The sequence below is a fragment of the Fomitiporia mediterranea genome (assembly GCF_000271605.1).
Source record: "Fomitiporia mediterranea MF3/22 unplaced genomic scaffold FOMMEscaffold_2, whole genome shotgun sequence".
Classification (NCBI taxonomy): Eukaryota; Fungi; Basidiomycota; class Agaricomycetes; order Hymenochaetales; family Hymenochaetaceae; genus Fomitiporia; species Fomitiporia mediterranea.
In genome coordinates, this window is record NW_006760387.1 from 3464765 (window position 1) to 3474361 (window position 9597).

Below are 9597 nucleotides of genomic sequence, written 5' to 3' on the forward strand. Positions count from 1 at the left end.
TCAATCTGTTCTGATAGACATTAGAGAAGTCTAAAAGTAAGGAGTATACTTTACCTACAGAAAGTCAGAGTACTAGATTAAGGACTGTCTACTAAAGTGATAGTATATCTGTTAGGTCATTAGAGTAATAATGAGTGATGAGTAAGATTTGTAGTAAGAAGCCTTTTCTACAAATCTAGAAGTCACCTCAGAACTCCTAGACTCTGACTATGTACTCTAGGATTTTGTAGAGGCTTAACAGTGAATGTAGTACTAAAGAGTTATAACTCAGATTTTTTAATAGTCACTTTTGATTCAATGGACACTGTAGGATTAGAAGTAAATAAAGTAAGAAAAGTAGAAAAAGTAGAAAAAGTAGAAAAAGTAAATCAACAAAATTATTTATTAGAAAGAAAAAAGCTAAAAACAAAAGTAGATAGTTCTCTTATTTCTTCTGATTCTTTTAATTCTTCTCTTCACACTTTATCCAAGTCTAAATCTGTACAATCCAACCTACCACCTCTGTGTTTCAAGATTTTAGAATGTTTAGAACACTACTCAGCCCTGTTTACTACTCAGTAGTTTGTCTATAGTATTAAGTAGGGATAGTCTTAGCTGAGTTTACAGCTAAGAACATGAGTCTGTCCTTGTTGAAAGAGAGAGGTTAATGAGGAAATGTTAGTACATATACTCACCCTCTTAGACAACAAGGCTGTACAAGCTGTATGTTCCCTTTAGAACAAGTAACAGTTTATTTAAGAACATTCTAGACACTAGCTCTAGGTCTCTGTCCTCTTAGCTCCCTTCTTAGGATTCTCCCAGATCTGAACAATAGCTCTAGTAAACAGTAGATATACTAGTTTGTGTATTAATAAGGCCTTTGTGTAGGAACACCACCTCCCTACTTAATGTATTCTACTTCCAATCCTAGTATACAATACAGACAGAACCTTAAACCAGAATGGTTGGATTACTAAGTTTGTCCAACTATAGATGACCATTTAGGATTATGAGGAAAGTATTGAGTTCAGAGTTACTAACTTTAGAAAGACAGATGTCTTTATTAGATTCAAATAGCTTAAGACTCACAACTCTACTATTAACTAGTTAGAGTAGACACTTACATTCAATCAGTGTTCTGAGTCTTACAACTACCTTGTACTACTGTTTTAAGTAGATACAAACACTTCTAATGTTACTAACAGTTCTAATGAAAGTGACTAGTTGTTCTTCTTTGACTAGGATAGATATGTAGATACATATTCTAGTCAAGGTGGAATAGAGTCAATCTGAAGGATGTTCAAGACAGAACTAGTCTAGAACCTCCTTAGAACAACTCTACTCTAGAATGTACATAGACTCAACCTGCCAGATTTTGTCTGAGAGTTCTCTAAAGTCTTTAGTAAAGAGGAATTTGACTAGCTTCCTAAACACTGTCCTTAAGACTATACAATTGAATTGACTAAGGATTTCTAACCTAAGGATTGTAAGGTCTACCTACTCAACAGAGACAAGTAGGAGGTGCTCAACAAGTTCCTTTAGGAAAATCTTTAGAACAGTCAGATTTAACCCTTAAAGTCCTCTATAGTCTCTCCTTTCTTCTTTGTCAAAAAGAAAGATAGAAAGCTCTACCCAGTCTAGGATTATTGTTGTCTTAATGAGGGTACTGTTAAAAACAAGTACTTACTCCCTCTGATTCAGAAGCTTATTAATAAAATGTATACATTTAGAGTTTTTACTAAGTTGAATGTTTGATAGGGATACAATAATATTTGGATTCAAGACAGAGATGAGTGGAAGACTGTATTCTAAACTAATCACAGATTGTACAAACTGACTATAATGTTCTTTAGACTAACTAACTTGCTTACAATGTTCTAGTCATTCATGAATCACATTCTTACAGATCTAATTAACTTGGAGCATGTTAGTGTGTATCTGAACAACATTCTAATCTTCACCCAGACAGTTGAGTACTATTACTGACTAATTCAAGCAGTTCTACAATAGCTCTAAGATAATAAACTGTTTCTCTAAGAAGTAAAGTACTCTTTTGTACAGGAGTCAGTAGATTATCTAAGCTTTATAATTGGTAGAGGAGAGGTCTGTATGAATCTGACAAAGGTAACTGTAGTTTGGAACTAGCTATAACTTTAGAACCTGAAACAGGTCTAAACATTCCTTAAGTTTGTAAACTACTACTAATACTTTATTTGAAGCTTTAGTACTATTACCTAGCCCCTTTATAATCTCACTAGCAAAGATGTTCCTTAGTAATAGAATGATTAGTAGTAGTCTGCCTTTGAGTCCCTAAAGCAGGCTATTACTAGTAAGCTTATACTAACAGTTCTAATAGTTGTAAACAAGTTTTAAGTTGAAACTAACTCTTCTAACTTTGTAAATAGAGTAGTACTGTCCTAGTTTATTGATAGAAAGTAGTATCTGATAGTGTTCCAATTAGAATCCCTCTCTATAACAGAATGGAACTACCCTATCTATAACAAGGAACTCTTTACAATTGTCTATTCCTTAGAGGAGTAGTATTAATATCTCCTTAGTACTGTACAGAAGTTTAAGATTTAGAGTAATCACCTTAATCTCTAGTACTTCTGAGTGTCTCAGAAGCTCAACTGCCACCAAGCCTACTAGATGTTAGAACTGTAGGACTACAACTTTATACTAACCTACAAACTCAGAACACAAATGATGAAAGCTAATTTACTCTTAAGACAAGTTAGTCATAAAAGGAGGGAGAATAATAATAAAAATCTTGTTCTCCTAGACAATTCCTGTTTCACATTCAAGGCAATCTGAGAGATCCAACTTGAATCTGAAGATGTTGACTTTGTCACCTGTATATAGTAAGCTCTAAGACACATACAGGACTAGGTTATAGTAAAGTAGCTAGAAAAGCAGGCTAGGGATTAGGAGAAGGATAAGGATGGACAGGTTTACTAGGAAGGCTGACTGTATGTTCTAAAGGATTAGAAGCTGTAGAAGGACATTGTCTGAGCTTATCACAACAATCTGACTGTAGAACATTTAGACTAACACAAAACACAGAAACTCATTACTTAGAACTACTAGTAGTTAGGAATATAGAGAGAAATACTAAAGTATGTAACTAGTTACAATATGTACTAACAGACTAAGGCCTACCAGACAAGGGTTTAGGCTCCTCTACATTCACATTAGATTCTGAATCACTCTTAGGAAGAAGTCTTAGTAGACCTGATTAGTAAGCTACCTAAGTCTTAGGGTTATAATACTATCTGTATAATTGTTGACTGATTCTCTAAGTAAGTCTATATAGTTCTGACCTAAACAGAACTCACTTCTGAAAGTATAGTGTACATCTATTAGGATCACATCTTCTAGTTGTACAGACTCTCTCAGAAGCTCATTCACAATTACAGACTGTAATTTGAGTTGAAATTCATATAGAACTTGTATACACTTTTTAGAATTTAAGGGAACCCTTCTACTATATATTACTTATAGACTGACAGTCAAACTGAGTGAGTCAATCAGGAGATTAAGCTCTACCTCTGAATGTTCATTAATCATTAGTAATCAGATTAGTCTGAATGGTTAGCTTTGACAGAATTTGTACACAATAACTAGTAACACTCTATAACAGGACAGTCCCTGTTCTTCCTCAATCATAAGAGACATCTGTACTAGGGGACAGTTCCAAACTAGAACAGTAGTTCTGAATCTGTAACAGACTTTGTAGAACAGATGTACAGAACTAGGGAGGACACACAAGCTCTTTTAGAGAGGACAGTACAGATTATAAAGTAGAACTATAATTGGAAGAGGTCTACAGCTAAGGATTACCAGCCTAGTAACAAGGTTATGCTGGAAGCTACTAATCTGACCTTAGATTACTTAATGAAGAAGTTGGACAATAAGTGCTTCAGACCCTTTGTTATTAAAAAGAAGGTTAGTGCCTCTGTTTACAAACTCTAACTTCTAGTAACATAAAAGTACATACACCTAGTGTTTAACAAGGTTCTACTGTCTTAGTACTATGATCCCAGTTTTCCTTTATAACAAAGACTCCTACTACCTCTACCAGAACTCATTAGTTCTGAACCAGAATACAAAGTAGAGTATATAGTAGATACTAAGCTAGTGTACAGAAAGCTCAAGTTCCTTATCTACTAGAAGGGATACTCAGTTGAGGAACATACTTAGGAACCTACTAAGAACCTTACTCATACTCCTAAAGTAATCTAAGATTTCTATTAGCTTCATCCTAGTACTCTGTGTAAACTCAGCCTTACAGATTTCTAAGCCCTACTGTTCTGACCTATACCTAAGCTGCTAACTAAGCCCTATGTTTACTAATCAGGACAATTGGTTTTAGAGGAGGGGTAATGTTACAATTCTCTACTCTCATACCTTTAGTTCTAAGGGTTCACACCCTTCTGTATCAGAACTCAGGACTTCTGTCCCTTAGAGGTACTGTCTATAAATTATATGTGTACTGACTCTTACTACTACCCTTCCTTACTTCATCATTCTATTCCTTTGACCACCCCTTCATTCTTTGTTCATTCTATAGTCTCTTACTCTTTGTCCATCCCTTCATTCTTTGTACCTTTATCTTTAACCTTCCTTTCTTTCATTCTTTGTGGCTCATTATTCTTAGTAACTTATACTCTCTAAGTACTCTTGTGTAGTTTAGTATATATAGGCATACAAGATCAGACTGGTCCTGTAGTCTTGATCTCATCTACTCTAGGTAGTCCTGTACTCTTAGACTTACTCTATATACTCTACTCTTGTCTTACTCTCTCTCTCTGTCTGTTCTGTAAGTTCTAACTACATTCTAGTACTCACATTCTGTATTTCTGTTGTGTAGGATAGTTGTAGCCTGGGTCCTCTCACTGAGTCTTTAGGTCCCCTCTATACTGTTACTAACACTCCTAGAAGCCTCTAAGGTCAGTTAGAAATTATTACTCAGGAAGGCTAGACAGTTAAAGAAATTAAACAGTCTATGTTACTAGATACCTTTACAGTAGAAGGAACATTAACATTAGATTATTATAGTTGGTTGTATCAGACTTATTAAAGTAGTACTAGTTTAGAGTCAAGTTCATTAGACTCTTATACACTAAACTCAGAATCTAGTAACTAGAAAAAGAGTAATATGGAGGGAACAAGGAAAATCAACCTAAAACTGCTAAAGTTCTCAGGACAGAAAGGGGAAGATCTAGAAGTGTTTAAAACAAATCTGACAATACACTTCAGACATTATAACATTATAAATAGTTTAGATAAAGTAGAAACAGTAATCTTATACTTAAGAGGGAAAATAGTAAGTTACATGAATAGAAAGACAATATTATTTGTGACAGAAGGAAAAAGCTTAGTTCCAGAAATCTGGAAAGATTATAATACATTTTTAACTGATCTGAGAGAAGTAAGTAGAAAATACTATGATTCTATAGAGACAGCTCAAACTCAAATGTACAATTTGAGACAAGGAAAACTAACAATTATAGAATACAATAAAACATTCAAGAGAATATTAGCCTACCTACCTAGTGAGTATAAACTAGGGACAAATGGAAAGAATCCTGTCACAATTCATTTATACAAGAATGGATTAAACCTTAGCAAATTACAACAGTTGGTTACTATTCCTAGTTATACAGAATAGACATTTAAGGAATAGACAGATACAGCTCTTAGTCTAGAGAGAGGAATGGTACACACAAAAACATTTAGACAAGAATACAAACCTCCTAGTAATTATTATAGAGTACTAATAGAAATTGACAGGATAATAAAAGGTAAGGAAATGGCATACTTTAAATGTGGGCAGAAAGGACATATGGCTAAGAATTACACTAGAAGAAATCCTCAAGGTAAAAAGCCAAAGTATAAATCTAACAAGAGGTTCACAAAAAAGAACACAGTAATCCTTAAAGAACAAGAAGCCTACATTGATGAAGAGGAGGAAACAGAAGGATCAAGTAAAGAGGATTTTTGATCCAGAGTTTAAAGGTAGTAGAGTCTTTAAACTCAGGTGTAGAGAAAAAGGTAAAAGAAACTCTATAAGAAAAGTAACTAACAAAAATCTACTAGACAGTACAAGTAGCACTCTATCCAACCTGTAAAGCAATTATATTATATAGAGGACAGTAAACAACAATTAAGACTATGTTTGATTCAAGTGTAGGATTAAGTACATTATTACTAAAGTGTCAGCAACAGTGTAGAGGGGACCTGAAGGCTTAGTAAGGGGACTCAGGCTACAACTATCTTACACAATAGAAATACAGAACACAAGTACTAGAACATAGTCAGAACTTGCAGAACAGGCAGAGAGAGAGAGTGAGACAAGAGTAGAGTATATAGAGTGAGCCTAAGAGTATAAGACTACCTAAAGTAGACAAGATCAAGACTACAGGACTAGTCTGATCTTGTACACTTATATATACTAAACTATACAAGAGTACTCAGAGAGTATGAGCTACTAAGAATGATAAACTACAAAGAATAAAAGAAAGGAAGGTCAAAGATAAAGGTACAAAGAATGAAGGGATAGACAAAGGGTAAGAGACTATAGAATAAACAAAGAATGAAGGGGTGGTTAAAGGAATGGAATGATGAAGTAAGGAAGGGTAGTAGTAAGAGTCAGTATGTATATAGTTTATAGACAGTACTCCTGAGGGACAGAAGTCCTGAGTTCTAGTACAGAAGAGTGTAGAACCCTTAGAACTAAAGGTACAAGAGTAGAGAACTGTAACATCACTCCTCCTCTAAAACCAATTGTCCTAATTAGTGAACATTAGGCTTGGTTAGTAGCTCAGGCATAGGTCAGAACAGTAGGGCTTGGAAATCTGTAAGGCTGAGTTTGTACAGAGTACTAGGATGAAGCTAATAGAAATCTTAGATTGTCTTAAGAGTGTAGACAAGGTTCTTAGCAGGTTTCTAAGTACACTCCTCAACTGGGTACCCTTTCTAGTGAACAAGGAATTTGAGTTTCTGTACAGTAACTTAGTATCTATTATGTACTCTACTTTGTATTCTAGTTTAGAGCTGATAAGTTCTAGTAGAGGTAGTAGGGGTCTTTATTGTAAAGGAAAACCTGGATCATAGTACTAAGACAGTAGAACCTTGTTAAACACTAGGTGTATGTGTTTCTATATTGTCAGAAGTTGGAGTTTGTAGACAGAGGTACTAACCTTCTTTTCAATGACAAAGGGTCTGAAGTACTTGTTGTCTAACTTCTTTATTAAGTAATCTAAGGTTAGATTAGTGGCTTCTAGTATAACTTTGTTACTAGACTAGTAATCCTTAGCTATAGACCTCTTCCAATCATAGTTCTACTTTATAACCTATACTACCTTCTCTAGAAGAGCTTGTGTGTCCTTTCTAGTCTTATGTATCTGTTCTACAAAGTCTATTACAGATTCAGAACTACTGTTCTAGTTCAGAACTGTCCTCTAATACAAATGTCTCTCATAATTGAGGAAGAACAGGGACTGTCCTGTTATAGAGTGTTACTAGTTATTGTACACAAATTCTGTCAGAGCTAACTATTCAGACTAATCTGATTGTTAATAATTGATGAACATTCAGAGGTAGAGCTCAATCTCCTGATTGACTTGCTCAGTTTAACTGTTAGTCTACAGGTAATATATAGTAGAAGGGTTCTCTTAAATTCTAAGAAGTGTATACAAGTCCTGTATGAATTTTGACTCAAATTACAGTCTACAATTGTGAATGAGCTTCTAAGAGAGTCTGTACAACTGGAAGACATAATTCTAATAAATGTGTACTATACTTTCAGAAGTAAGTTCTGTTTGAGTCAGAACTGTATAGACTTGCTTAGAGAATCAGTTGACAATTATACAGATAGTATTGTAACCCTAAGACTTAGATAGCTTACTAATCAGGTCTACTAAGACTTCTTCCTAAGAGTAATCTAGAATCTAATACAAATGTAGGAGAGTCTAAGCTCTTGTCTAGTAGGCCTTAGTCTGTTGACACATATTGTAACTAGTTACATACTTTAGGATTTCCCTCTACATTCCTAACCACTAGTAGTTCTGAGTAATGAGTTCCTGTGTTTTGTGTTAGCCTAAATGTTCTATAGTTAGATTGTTGTAATGAGCTCAGACAATGTCCTCCTACAGCTTCTAATTCTTCAGAATGTATAGTTGGCCCTCCTAGTAAACCTATCTATCCTTATCCTCCTCCTAATCCCTAGCCTACTTTTCTAACTGTTTTACTATGACCTAGTCCTATGTGTGTTTTAGAGCTTACTATATACAGGTGATAAAGTTAACATTCTCAGATTTGAGTCAGATCTCTTAGATTGTCTTAGACACAAAACAGGAATTGTTTAGGAGAACAAGGTTTTTATTATTATTCCCCCCCCTTTCATAACTAGCTTGTCTTGAGAGTAAATCAGCTTTCATCATTTGTGTTCCAGGTTTGTAGGTTAGTATAAAGTCATAGTCTTACAGTTCTAACATCTAGTAGGCTTAGTAGTAGTTAAGCTTCTGAGGCACCTGGAAGTACTAGAGATTAAAGTGATCACTCTAAATCTCAAACTTCTGTACAGTACTAAGGAGATATTAACACTACTTCTTTAGGGAACAGACAATTGTAAGGAGTTCCTTATTATAGATAGGGTAGTTCTGTTCTGTTACAGAGAGGGATTCTGATTGGAACACTATCAGACACTACTTTCTGTTAATGAACTAGGACAGTACTACTTTATTTGCAAAGTTAGAAGAGTTAGCTTTGACTCAGAACTTGTCTACAACTGTTAGAACTACTAATATAAGCTTACTAGTAATAGCCTACTTGAGGGACTCAAACACAGACTGTTACTAATCATCCTATTACTAAGGAATATCTTTGCTAGTAAGATTGTAAAGGGGCTAGGTAATAGTACTAAAGCCTTGAATAAAGTATTAGTAGTAGTTTGTAAACTTAAGAAACACTTAGACCTGTTTCAGGTTCTAAGGTTGTAGTCAGTTCTAAACTGTAGCTACCTTTGCTGGATCCATACAGACCTCTCCTCTACTAATTATAAAGTCTAGATAATCTACTGACTCTTATGTAAAAGAGTACTTTACTTCTTAGAGAAACAGTTTATTATCTTAGAGCTGTTATAGAACTGCTTGGATTAGTCAGTAATAGTACTTGACTGTTTGGGTGAAGATTAGAATGTTGTCCAGATATATACTAACATGCTCCAAGTCAATCAGATCTGTAAGGATGTGATTCATAAATGACTAGAACATTGTAAGCAAGTTAGTTAGTCTAAAGAATATTACAGTCAGTTTGTACAATCTGTGATTAGTTTAGAACACAGCCTTCCACTCATCTCTGTCTCAGATCCAAATATTATTGTATCCCTATCAAATGTCCAACTTAGTAAAAACTCTGAATGTATGTGTCTTATTAATGAGCTCCTGAATCAGAGGGAGTAAGTACTTGTTTTTAATAGTACTCTTATTAAGACAACAATAATCCTGGACTGGGTAGAGCTTCCTATCTTTCTTTTTGACAAAGAAGAAAGGGGAGGCTATAGAAGACTTTAAGAGTTAGATCCAGCTGTTCTAAAGATTTTCCTGAAGGAACTTG